Source organism: Euphorbia lathyris, chromosome 7 (genome assembly GCF_963576675.1).
Source record: "Euphorbia lathyris chromosome 7, ddEupLath1.1, whole genome shotgun sequence".
Classification (NCBI taxonomy): domain Eukaryota; kingdom Viridiplantae; phylum Streptophyta; class Magnoliopsida; order Malpighiales; family Euphorbiaceae; genus Euphorbia; species Euphorbia lathyris.
This window is the reverse complement of record NC_088916.1, coordinates 20,577,755-20,591,946: the sequence shown is the minus strand read 5'-3', so window position 1 is coordinate 20,591,946 and position 14,192 is coordinate 20,577,755. Positions and strand designations below refer to the sequence as shown.

At 31.8% G+C, this 14,192-nt stretch overlaps 1 long non-coding RNA gene across 1 annotated transcript; it reads right to left on the bottom strand.

Moving 5' to 3' along the window:
• Nucleotides 1–5,497: 5,497 nt before the first annotated feature.
• On the bottom strand, nucleotides 5,498–7,890 carry LOC136200906 (uncharacterized). The gene is made up of 4 exons (XR_010673601.1): nucleotides 7,510–7,890; nucleotides 7,333–7,405; nucleotides 6,416–6,448; nucleotides 5,498–5,816 (listed from the first exon to the last, which is right to left on the bottom strand). It is a non-coding gene; the product is annotated as an uncharacterized lncRNA (long non-coding RNA).
• Between the last annotated feature and the right edge of the window lie 6,302 nt (nucleotides 7,891–14,192).

Here is a 14,192-nt window from a genome sequence, read left to right as displayed (position 1 = left end):
AGGGATCGCTATAAGAAATTGTTGCCCTTGTCTCAACAGACTTGTATTAATAAAGTTCTTGAGAAATTCAATATGCGAGACTACAAACCTATAAATAGCCCGATGAGCAAAGATCATGTTCTAAGCTCAAAGATGTGCCCCTAAAACACAACAAGAAATCCAAAAAATGGAAAATGTTCCTTATGCAAATGTGGTTGGCAGCCTTATCATGCAATATTATGCACTAGGCCTGATATCTGCCATGCTGTCAAGATGGTAGGCAGATATCAATCCAATCTAAGACAAACTCATTGCTCTACTATAAAGAGAATATCGAATATCTTAAAGGAACAACATACTATTCTATATGTTACCAAGGAAAGAATCTTCTACTTAGAGGATACACAGATGCAAACTGGCAAGGGACTTGGATGAAAGAAAATCCACGTTTGGCTACGTCTATTTACTTGGAAATGGGGCAATTTCCTAGAGTAGTAAGAAACAGACATGTATAGAGTTATCCACTATGGAAGCTGAGTACGTGTCTTACTCATCTGTAGCCCAGAAGGCCGTTTGGTTGAATAGATTTATGGATCACCTAAACATTGTTACTGCAAGCTCTCCAATAATAATTAGCAGTGATAGTCAATTTTTCATTGATTTTTCTAAGGATCAAAGGTTTCATAGCAAAGCAAAGTGCATTGAGATTAAGTATCACTTTGTTAGAGATTTAGTTGCACGAAAGAAGTTTGTATGAAATATGTTTTGACTTATGACATGGTTGCTGACCCTCTAACAAAACCTGTCAAAAGAGGTGTTTTTGTGAAACATATTAGGTCCCAATGATTGCTTGGGATCTAAACATATTTTTATTACATGTAATTGTTGTAACATGTATTTTAAATTGAATAAAGTATTTTTGAATTACTTATAATACACGTATATGTAAATATTATATGTTAGTTTACAATTGAGCATGTCGGACAAAGAAGTCGCTCACTCACACAAGCGTTTACTCTCATTTTGTTAAATGTGGTGACAAACATAAGGATAAGGTGAATTTTTTAGTAAATGAGAACTTGCTCAATAATTGACGTTGTCTTGCAGTAACAATGAATCTAAGTTCATTAGTTTGCATGATACAAATATACATACAAGTGGATAAGCATGTAGACAAAATATTATTTATAATATGAGATTTCAATCATAGTCATTTGAATGAAATCTAATGTCTATGATAGCCGAATGTAGTCCTATAATGAGAGAAACTAAGGTTAGATGTTGTGGCACATCGAAAATGAAACCTTCACATGGTGTTGTTTTGAGCACAGACATGTGCTTCCTTTGGATGGAAGGATTTGAACACCATTAGCACATGTTTTTCATACCATGTGTGCTTACTGACCAAGAGATGGAAAAAGGACAATCTCAATTTTTTTCCTAGTGTGAGACTCTCTTCGTGAAAATCATGTTTTTCTTGAAACGTTATCCTTGATACCCTTAACTAGTTCAAGAAGTGTAATTCATTTTGACTACTTTAGAAAGATGCTCTCAAGAATTAGGTGCTAATTCATCTCGGAAAGGGGCCGACTAGGCAAGTAAAATGAATTATTATGAAAAGAACGTAGTAAAAGGGAAAGATTTTATCAAGTTCACATCTTGTAGTTCTATGTTTTGCAAATCCGGATTGTTGTAGATGTGTGCACACTTGTGAAAATAGATGAATTGTTGAGATCATAATGGTTACAATGGATATAATATGAAGACTATGATAAAACATATTTTTTCTTAATTCGATAGGTTATATATCTCCAACGAGTATACAACGTTTGAGTTCTCAATTACATGTCGATCATATGAACTATTTGCGAGTACGAACGAGACAGAGTAATGAGTATATTCTGTTACGTGCAAGTGAGAGATGTAGAAATAAATGGAGTAAACGAGTCTGACCCATTTACTGATCCATTTATGGTCCACCCATAACCTAATCGGTTTAGGGTTAAGATTATGGTTTAAGTTTAGCCTAACTATAAATAGATAGCTATGAAAGCTAACCCTAAGGCACTAAGCATAATATACATAAATTAGAATACTGCAAAAGACAATTCCTCTATTCCTGCACTCTCTAGCCGCCGCCCCCCTCTAACCTCAAAGTACGTTCTTAGTTCGTGGAACAACGGTGATTGCTCATCTGGTATAGCGGTCTCCTAGATCAGCGATACAAAGGCAATGTCAATTCCTTCTGCTTTTTCAACAAATCTACGTTATAAGAGTTAATCTTAAATTTGTTGTTTATTTATTAATTGTTCCGAATTTATTACAAGTGCTTTTGAAATTAGAGATAACATGTATTAACTCTTTTAAATAAAAAAGAAAAGCAAAGGGCAGATGGATGCATCATGTGATGTGACAATGTTGCTTTGGGATACATTACTCAAGGTGTTAATGAAAATATCAAGACTCCTTTACTCATTAAACTAATTAAGATAAGGAGCATGCATTCTTCGAGGATTAATAAAAAGATTACCAACAAGAAGTGGGTATGGGGTCAACAAAATCCAACTCAGATCCAACACTACAGGATCATGACGCCATAATAAATACATAAATAAATTCAATAAATTAAGCCAAACGTATATATATGGATTTGCATATTTACAAATAAAAATTATTTTATTGTAAAATATATTTCGTGTTTTACACTATTAACAAAATCAAAAATTCAATCAATTATGTTTTAAATTTACTAATGTGGTATGTTGAATTTACTAAAATGATATATTAATTTATTAGGTCAATTAAAAATAGATATCATGGTTTAACAGATTTATAGATAGGTACTTATAGTTACAAAAGCAATCTTGTGTTTTATAAAATTTTCATTTTTTTTGTTGACTTTTTCAAATTTGACCGATAATAATATCAAAATGAAAATTTTCAAGATTTAAATAATATTTTAAGTAACTTTAATTATTCAACTTTCTAGATTTGAGGTTGTCATTTAGGTGTTGTTTTTTATGAGATAGAAAATTAATATTTAGAAAAAGAAAACTAAACAAAATGTGGTTCTATAGTAAATATGATACTAAACAACTTTAATTTTTGAAAATTTTCATTTTGAGGTTCTTGTTGATCAAATTTGGCAAAATCAATAAAAAAAAATAAAAAAATTCAAGAATTAAAGTTGTTTAGTATCATATTTACTATCGAACCACATTTTTTATTTTTCAAAATCATCATTTTTTGAGTTTTGTCGACCAAATTTGACAAAATCAATAAAAAATAAATTTTTTACAAACAACATGATTCCATTTATAACAAAAAATGCAACAGGTACCTATTTGTAAACCCGTAAAATCACAGTGTATCTATCTGTAATTAACCCTAATTTATTTACTATATTTGTAACACGTTGAAATGTTAACTTTTGTTGGTACGGAAATTACATTGTATTTTAATTTGAATCTCTCCCACAAAATGAGAAATTAAAATAAAATAAAAGAAGTTTTAGTAGAAGGAAAGTCATTTTTTCACAAGGTTTATACATAACTAGATGGATACCCTCACTATGTTTCGGGACGAAAAATGTATTAAAATTCTATGTTACTACAGTAAAACCTCTATATAGGAATACACTTGGGACTGGACTATTTGTATAACAATTGGGAGGTTATTACTAAATAGAGTTTGATATAATAAAATTTCTCTAACACATATAATTTTAAATTTTAAATAATACCACTTGAAATTGGTTAAAATTATCATAGGCATGCATGGTTTATATATAATGTATAACAATTGACATTAATGAAATAAATCAAATATTTAGAATTTCAATTTAGAGTTTAGGTTTTCAATATATAGATAATTGAAAGAGTTTTATGAGAAAAATGTAAAGGGAATACTAAATATTTATAATTTCAAGTTGTAGTTTGGGTTTCCAATTTCAATAGTTTTTTTTAATATTTTATGATTTAGTTTGAATTCTTAATATATACATATAAATATATAATTATTACTATATGGAAGCATAATTTCTAAAGGTGGGACTTGAAAAGTGTATAACAAATAACGTTTGAGAGGTTATTCCTATTTATAACTGGCAGTCTGGCCCAAGTTGGGACCGAGTTTTTTTATAACAAAATAGAGATTATTCCTATATAGAGTATTCCTATATAGAGGTTTTACTGTATATCATTTACTCAAATACAATATTCTAATACTATATCACTAAATGTAATCATAATTAATAGCACAATACAAATAACATTATAATTATAATTATACACAATAAGCGTCTAAAAAATATCTAAGCTACTAAAAGAAGAACATATTAAATCTCTCTCATTCTTTATAGAAGTCTTGGATTAACAATTTGGTAAACTGTAATCTTGTCTGTGTCCTTATCCTTGTTAGGAGTCCTCAAATCTGTTCAAAAACCAAACTTGTCATATCCATCATTAGTATCAAGCAATTGAAACATGATCATTGAAGTACATTATATAAAATCATTTTCATTCATTTTGTTAGACATTTCCAAGGAAATATATATATTACTGCAACTATTCAAAGAAATAGCAACCTATACTTCAACTTAACATAAATTTGGTTATAACTTAACAGCTCATATCCATGTAATAAATATATATATAAACACAAACATGTAACTCTTTACCATGTCATTATCATCTATATTATTTATTTATTTTCTAACTATGATTGGCTTTTATGCATCTTATATATAAAATAATTTGATCATTTTGTCTAAGAAAACATGAAAAAATGTTAAAAGGAATCTCAAAGCAAAAATTTGACATATGAAAACCCATTGGAAACCCTTAAATTTTTTTATAGAAAAATAATAATATTTAAATGCATTTAAACAAATATATTTTAACTTGGAAGGTAAACTAATTACTATATAATAATTCCATCAAGTTAAGTGCAGGGAAAAGAATCAAGTTTTAAGGCTTAAGCATAATAGATATGGAAAAAAGTTCTACAGAATTACCCATCAATAGGATTGATAACAATGCTTGTCTTAGTTGTCTGTTAAGTTTGTAGCTAATCTGTTGGTATTTACAAATTAGTGAAATTGCTTATCCATCAATATAATGACCATAATAAGAAACTTATCCCAACAAAAACCAAACTATAAACAAACTAAGAAAAATTAATTTCACCATAAGAATCAAATTATTCCAACAAAAACCAAACACTGATCTCGTTCAAACATCAAGAAACAGAACAATAGAATAAGCAAATTAACAAATCCTTAACTTGTAAAAAGGGAACAAAGTAACAAACAGAACAATATAATAAGCAAATTAACAGATCCTTAACATAAATGTAAAAAGGGAACAAAGGGAACTGTAGAAACTGAAAATACAGAGAACTAATTGTGATGATCAACTGAGTAATCACTCTAAAATGTAACTAAAGGAATAAAAAAGCATGTCTCTTAGTGCATTTTATAATATGCTTCGCCCACTTGTAACTGTTCTATAAATCAAGAGAGATCTTAGTTTAGTCCATTAGTAACATCTTGAATCCATATTACTCTTTTTGGTTGCTTCATTGTACAATAATATTATTTGTGTACAAAAAATTATTAGTTCCTATAATAACTGTTAACTTTACTTGATATAGCTAAAACAAAAGGAAGCTGAAAATGGCCAAACTAACATCTCCCATGTAAGCAAATTCACTTATGTTTCTAATTAACATTTCCATATTTTCAAAGGCATCTGCAAATGTGACTTCATTACTTCTTCCCACTATGAACTGCTTGAACGATCTAATCCTCCTTGCATTCTTTAACTCACCAGCAAAACCTTGAAATGAAATTATAACAAATATCAATACCAATTTTCCAATCCCAAGAATTTGAAACAAAACAAATACAAACAAAACAAAATAATTTTTTTTGATAAAAGTGATAGGGGTAACCTCACAAACAAAACAAAATTTTAAAAACAAAAGAGTGGTGAACTATTTGCACATTTGGCTTAAATTTCAAGGGGAGTGGTGAATTGAAACTTGGTCAGGAACAAAGGCCGATTATTGAATTGAAACCTGTTATTCCTTCTTATGCCAAATACAACAAAGATCATGACATGATTAATTCCAATTAAGGTTGCAATGTCTGAGACCCTAAGGTAATTATACAGAAGCACCGAAGCACCACCAACTTGCAATGGCATCAGCTATATAGCGTGTAGCTGTAGCAGCATGGCAGAGATGCTGATGTGCATCAACAACCATGTAATTGACAATTTATCCAACTCCAGTGGCACTTGCATTGTTGAAACACACAAAAAAAAAAAATATTATGAAGAAAATATTTATTTTTTCATAAAAGAAAATATTTTCTTTTACTCAACTTTCTTGACAATTAAACAAAGAGTGATTGCTAAAAATAGTGACAGTTTACCTCAACCTCGAGCAGAGAATTCACATTTTCAACCTTCAATCAAAGTTGAGAAAAAGAAAAATTTAAACTACAATATCCATATAACTAAACATGCAAGTAAGTAAAATTTAGCAAAAAAACACAATCATAAACTGTATTAACAAAAAAAAAATTAGCATGCCATACAAATTATTCAAAAGTAAATAATAGAAAAAAAGGCAAAGTATTGAGAAAGTAAAAAAAAAATAGAAAACCATGTGATAAATTGTCATATCAATTTATCTCTTGTATTTTTCTTTGTTCTTATTCACTCAATTTTCTCTACTGCTTCCATTTAGCTCATTTACCATAAATGGACTCTTTCATTCCTCAAGAGTTAAAGTTGAAATAACTTGGAATTTAATTTCCTTTTTGGTCAGCTAAATAGAGTAGACAAAGACAAATATTATGCCATTAAAATTATAAGTATGCATATTATTTGGATTTCTTATTAAAAAAGGCATGAAAAACAACAGATGAAAATGTTATACTGCATAATCATATTGTTATATAGTTGTCAATATTTTAAATATTAATATATGGAAAACAAACCGGCATAGAAAATAATTAAAAAAATGTAAAATTAGGAAAGCATAAAATGTAGAATTCCAAACCTAGAGAAATTTACCTCTTTAAAATTCCACAAATCAGTAGAGGAAAAACAAACTGAATAGCTACAGAACTTCAGAAACCTTAAGAGAATGAATGTGATTAAATATCTAAAAACTGATAGAATTTTGTTGCAGGAATGAAAAAAGGTTCGTGGTTTGCAGGTTGGATAGTCCAGATAATATTTCAAGCCTCAAATTTTAGATCTAATGTTCATCTGACTGTTTAAATTAGTTTAAGGGCACTGTTAGAAATTCAACAAATGATGAAGAGATTGGAAACACATGTACCTTATAAGATCTGGCATAAGCACTGGAAAAGAAATTACTGTGAACATCTCTCTTGGCGAACACAGAACCAAAACTAAGAACAGCTCCCAAATTGATGAATAAATTCAAATGAAAAAAAAACGGAATAATAAAAATTGAAATTGGAAAAATAAAGAGAAGAAGAGAATAGAGCTTTACCTTGTTAGAAGAGAATGAGCTTGGTTTTGAGAAGATGAGAAGAAAAGTGTTTTTTTGTCGTTGCTGTTGTTTTCTTGCATATCTTCTCTCTTTTTTCTTGTTTGTGCTATGTGTTTTGGACTTTCAATTGGGATTCATTCTGCTCCTTGGGTAGACAGAGAAGGGAAGAAGAGAGAAGGCACAAATTCCTAGATAGGAAAGGTAAGTAATACGACATCGTTTTGCTGCCAGGTTGCTGAAAATTTTCTGTGAATGATAGGGGTAATACGGTCAACTCAGAATGTAAGAGTAACATTGGAAAAAATTGGCAAAATTTTTCTAATTCTACTGTTCCCTACCCATCACTTTTATATGTATATATAATTTTAGATGTGGTTGACATGTATAATTGCGGGGTTATCACCTATAAAAAGAAAAAAAAAACCTTAGACTTTTATTTATATTTTGTATTAAAAGCAATATATTTTGTAATTAAATAAATATATTGAGATGTTTGAACAAGAGAATCCAAGTTGTTAAGTGATCACGATCAAACATTGTAGATGAAGGTAGGTTGGTGAATGAGGGTTGAAACTTTTTAATATCATCATTTTTTTTGGTAACAACTTTTCCAACACATGACATGAACACCAACTTTCAAACAATTTCCCAATAATTACGGAAAAAAAGTTTTATACATGAGGATGTGTCATCGAAGTATTAACTACTTGTAATTAAAGATGCGATAAATATTATTTCCAGGTATATTGTGTTAATGATGGAATAGAAATTGGAAAACACAGAAATTCACCGAGCACATTAATAGATAGAGTCACGGACTAAGTCGTTGTTTTTAAGACGTTTGTGGAACTACCATAAAGTGCAAGTAGATAATATTCCGATCGCCTCCAAGATAAAACAGTCCTCTCGTAATACGTGTTCGTAAACTCGTTTCTCTTTACACTCTTAATTATTTAGATTCAGTATATTTGAAATGAACATCACAACAAGTATTTATACAGGAGAAATGGAGCTGTTGTACTCTAATTTAGTGGAGAAGAATAAATCAAGGAAATGGGTCCGGCCTGGCTCGGATCGAACGGACAGCGACGGTGGCGCGTGTGGTGGTCAAGCATCAGCTGAGTTTTCACCCTTTCACAAAAGTGAAGTATCTCTTGGAACACCCAAGTGTGTAAGGACCCTCTTTATGAATATCACTATAAAGTGATTTCTAAACAATATAAAATGCCTTTAACACTTCTAAAACATTTGAGGCTTTTTTTCCATAAATTCTAATTGGACCTGGTGGCCAAACCCAACAGTTAATATTGAAGAGATTGAAATATAATTGGTATTCCTTTGATTAAGGTTTGTATTAAAGTAGTATATAAGAGTTATAGATCATGTAATACTAAGAGATAAATAAAAGAAACATAAACAATTATCTTTAACTACTTATACGATAGTCGAGTTATAGATTAATTGAAATCTTTCACGCTCGAGCTTTTGTTGGAAATAAAAGGCTTCCTATTAAATAAGGATTTACTAAAGTAAACGGTCTCGTCCTGAACCCGCATGGACGGGGTCCATAAATGGTGAAATAGATCTCCAGTTACAACCACATCTAAATCCTTGCAAAGTTTAACCAATGACAGCAAATCCAGCCAGCCATTGGAAGATATTTGCATCACACAAAGGTTGAACTCATTAAGAACATTCAATACACCATCAGAGAAGGGCAGACTGAGCCTTTATTCGAAGAAGATTCTGTAAAGGTCGACATGGCCTTTAGGAGCTTGGGTAATCATCTTGTCACGGTCGAGTAACACCGCTTCAATTCGGCCAAATTCAAAATATTGGGCAATCACTTAGGGAAGCGACAACTCGTCCATAAGGGAAACCTGCTCAAAGTTCTTAGGTTTTGGAATAGGTGTCTCCTTGGGCTCATCAATGGAAGGAGAAGTGAAAGGAGATTTCTTTTTAGGAGCCATAATAAGGGAAATTAATAAGAGAAGAAAATGATAAAGACACTTACTCAGTAGGAAAAGCTAGGTGGTCGGAGTAGAGGAAGGAAGCAGCAAGAAAATACCAGCAAATATCTGAGAGGAAATGTGAGCGTAAGGAAAAGAACAGATCTAAGACAAATGTATTTATAGGCAGCCCTAAGGTTTAGAAACCACAGAAATGATTGAGCTACTCACATTTAATGCAAGCAACAATTAGGAACGAATATTCAAAAGTCCCAAACAATGACGAGAAGAGAGATGGGGGGGGGGGGGGGATGATCAACAGTTGGAATGACGAGCGCAAATGTGATAACGTAATGGTACAAGTTTCCAAGCCAGAAACCCCACCCTCGCAGCATGTGCCCCATTAAAGCATCACGAGGATAATCAATATTTGCCTCTTTTGAAGGCACAAAAGTTAAAGGGAATTTCCCTTCAGACTTCTAAACCCTAAAGAGCTTAGATGAGGAGTGAAGGAGGGGATATATAATAGCCTAAGGAATATTCATGAAGACACCTTAGGCACGTGGTTCATTGTCACCCCTCGATCCGAAGGGCGCACAACAACCGTTTGATCCAATAAGAGAATATTCCTCTATGATGCGAATGGAACTGTTCGACCACATAGGGAGATCCCTACCATCCATCCATGCAGTTGTACGATCTTGGAAGAGCAAATGTTGGATCAAAGAAGACTTTTATACAAAGGACATGGGACAAGGAGTAGCGCACACCGTCTGACACACCAGATGTCCAAAGGCTGCATGCCCAATAAGACTCCGCCACCTGGAAGAGCATGTGCAACATGACAGGGTGCACTACTTGACAACGTCACAAATCAATCATGGAAGAACTAACTGAAGACTGACACATGTCATGTGACTCAACAAGATACATTCTCAGAATGACAAGGAATACCGTTGGCAACCACTATAAATAGATAAGATATATGACCTATACAAAGTACGTGAATTACACAACTAGTATCAATACTCTGAACATCTTCAATCTCTGCTAACTTAGGTATCGAAGCGGGTTCGCCGAACGCCGACCCCTCTCTGACCGTTTGCTGCTCTTATCTTAAATGTAACAGAAGAAGGATTTTAGAAGACTATTCAGAACCAAAGATAACAGATTTAGTCGTATACTCAATCTTAATTTAACCATCTTAATATTTTTCACCATACCAATCAACATGGGTTGAATGTATAATATCTTCAATTTTCTATAATTTTGGATTATACAAAACAAAATGGTTAGAAACTTAAATAGGCATGATAAACATGATTAATGAAGTCACATTTACCACATAAGCAAATAGTTTGTATGATAATACAAGCTACCTATCATATAATATAAGTTTGGTTTCCCTTCGTAAAAGGATGAAAGGAAAAGGACCCACAACCACAACAATCCATCCCATCAAGTTGAGTCATTTTCTTCTACATAAAGATATTATTATTATCCAATTTGGATTTTGTTTGACCAAAAACGCGCATGCTAATTTCTTACTATTTCAAAATTAATTTATGTGATTGGTTCCTTAATTCAGGCATGATTTTAATGAAATAAATACCAACTTTAAATTTCTCAAAAAAAAAAAAAAAAAAAAACCAACTTTAAATTAGCTCATCTCCAATTTTAGAGAATTTTTAAAAGGCAAAAAGCATCCTGAGGCCCTTGATCTTTCATTGTTTGGTGCATTAAGCCCTCGATCTTTTATTTAGACACATTGAGCCCCTGATCTTTCATCATTTGGTGCATTAAGCCCTCGATCTTTCATTTAGACACATTGAGCCCTTGATCTTTCATATATGGGTGTATTAGGTCCTTCCGTAAATCAATTAATATATAGGTTTATTAAGGGCATGTTTGGTGTGACAACAAATGATGTTCTAAAAATAAAAAATTCTAAAATAAAAAATATATTATGCAAATTAATAAAAATAATTTAAATAAAAAATAAAAAATTTATTGAACACAATAAAACCTTGTTTTTCGATAATTATGTTCTAAAAATAAAAATAATGTTAAAATTGAAGCACATTTTGTGGAAATAAGAAGGTAATTTTATCAATAACAAGTAACTACAAACAACTGTTCATGAAAAGAGCTTTTCGTGAAAAGCTCCAAAATGTTGCAGTGTCCAGAGAAAATGCGACACGCTGCAGTTATATAAACCTAACCAAACATGCCCTTAATAAACCTATATATTAATTGATTTACGGAAGGGCCTAATACACCCATATATGAAAGATCAAGGGCTCAAAATGTCTAAATGAAAGATCGATGGCTTAATGCACCAAATGATGAAAGATCAGGGGCTTAATGTGTCTAAATAAAAGATCGAGGGCTTAATGCACCAAACAATGAAAGATCAGGGGCCTCAGGATGCTTTTTGCCTTTTTAAAATTGAATAATGAAGTGGGATCTCATCATGTTTCATGCTATCCCCATATTTATGTTTGCATTTTGTTGATTCATTCCCATTTCTGTTTCCGGTTGATGGGACCTTTATGCTATTTTTATTCCAATTTCGGATAAGGAGATCCAAAATTAATGTCAAATGGTGTCTTTACTTCATTATTTTGTAGCTACTACTTTTCTTATATAAATAGTTGTATAAGTTAATATAAAATATGTTACGGAAAGAACTAGCAAATTGAAAGTTAAAGCACAAAATAAATAGAGAGAACACCATAATTTAACAACGTTCAATTAATATTGTCTACGTTTTCAGACCCTACCAAATAGTATTTCAAATGATAAAAATATTACAATAGAGAAAAAAAAAACAACTAAAGGAGACAAGTTGTGAGATGATTTGAGCCTAACCCAAAAGCCCAATACATATCATTAGAAAAACTTTACTAAGCTGAGTTTTTTTAATGTGGAATAATAATCAAAATCTACATATTTTTTTCATTTTCTTCCTTTTAGACTAACAATGTGAGATTCCTAAAAGAGAGCCAATTTTCTACAATCTCCACCTTGACAATCTTCCAAAAAACCCCAACCAATACTATCTCTCTATCATTTTCCATACTCAATAGTGTCTCTAAAATGCAACTTCAAGTAGAGATGACATTAATCAAGTCCAAACAATGTTGAAACTTGATTGATGTTATCAGCTTCGTTGCCATATACGCGGGATTGTCAGCGGTCTACGAAATGATAACGAACGTCGATATGCTTCATCATTGAATGACAGACTTGGTTCTTTGCTAAATAAATATCATCTTGAGTGTCACAATGCACTTTGACATGCTTCTAACCAACTCCCAAATCTTTCAGCAACCCCTGAAGCGAAATTGCCTCCTTAACAACCTCTAACAACTAAGGGACATGAGATGTATGTAGATGAAGCATCCTCCTCAAAAGGAGTCGGAGTGGGAATATGGATCAAAGGTCTGACCAAAATAAGAATCCCCTTGCTTGTCCTCAAGCAAGTTTTCGGATCATGACAAAATCAAATCTCAGACATTTAAGCTACTGTAATTAGATAACATGACTGGTTTCACTTGAAATTCTACCATCCTTATTCGTGCAAAGCAAAAAATGATAGAAGACTTAAGACATGGTTGAACTTGATCCTTTAGGCTTTGATTTTCTCAAAAAGTATTACATTATACAATAAATCCTAATATTGAAAGTGTGAACCATTGCAGAACCTCACAAGGTGATCTCTCAAGGCTTTGGATTTTCTGGTTTTGCATAGCCTTTATCTTTTTCACTCAGGGTTGAAGTGTTTGCACACAATTTTAATACAAGCATTGCAACAAATGTCTTTTAGTTCCTTAATCTCCATCTTAGAGCCTTTAGTGTTTTAGATTGGCATAATTATGTTTACACAATAGATCAATTACAACATTCCAGGCTGATTTCATGAAAGAGCAAGAAGCAGCCAGCAATGACCAAAAGTTACAGTGAAGCAGACTATAGAGCTTTAGCTTTTACTACCTATGAAATCTAATGGTTTTTGTACATGTTAGATTTCATTACCATTAATCACAACATGTGTCACTTTATTATGACAACTAATCTTCCATATACATGGCTAATAATCCAGCTTTCCATGAAAGAACACATCACATTAAGCTTGAATATCATTTCATTCCAGAGAAGATAAAGTTTGGATTGTTCATTTACTTTCGGTTTTACATATCAACAACTTGCAGACATACTCACAAAGCCATTAGCAAAGCCTATTTTTTGAAGGTTTAGTACACAAGCTGAGTTTGTATACTCCATACACCCTAACTTGAGGGAGGTGTTAGAATAACTTCTTAATTGTATGAATTAGAGGTTAAAATTAGTGATTAGGGATAGTTAAGATAGTTTAAGGACTGTTTCTGATATTTTGTTATTATTTTACTGTTTAGAATGTCTAACTCTATGCTTAGCATATAAGCAAAGGACTTTCAAGTTAAATATTATTTTAACTTATAAAAGTGTGTTATTATTCATAATAATTTATACGTAATCTAAATATGTGTATGTACATGCTTCCTGATGAGCGGCATCAGGACCTTGTGCACACGAGTACTTTCAGGTTATTGGATATTGATGATACTATGATTCTGATATTATGATTTATGAAATTAGCTCGATTGAGTTATTCTCGGGCTATATGTTATATTGGAATTAAGTGAGGTTGGGTATGGAATCAATTGAGTTATTCTCGGTCCTCCAACCGCC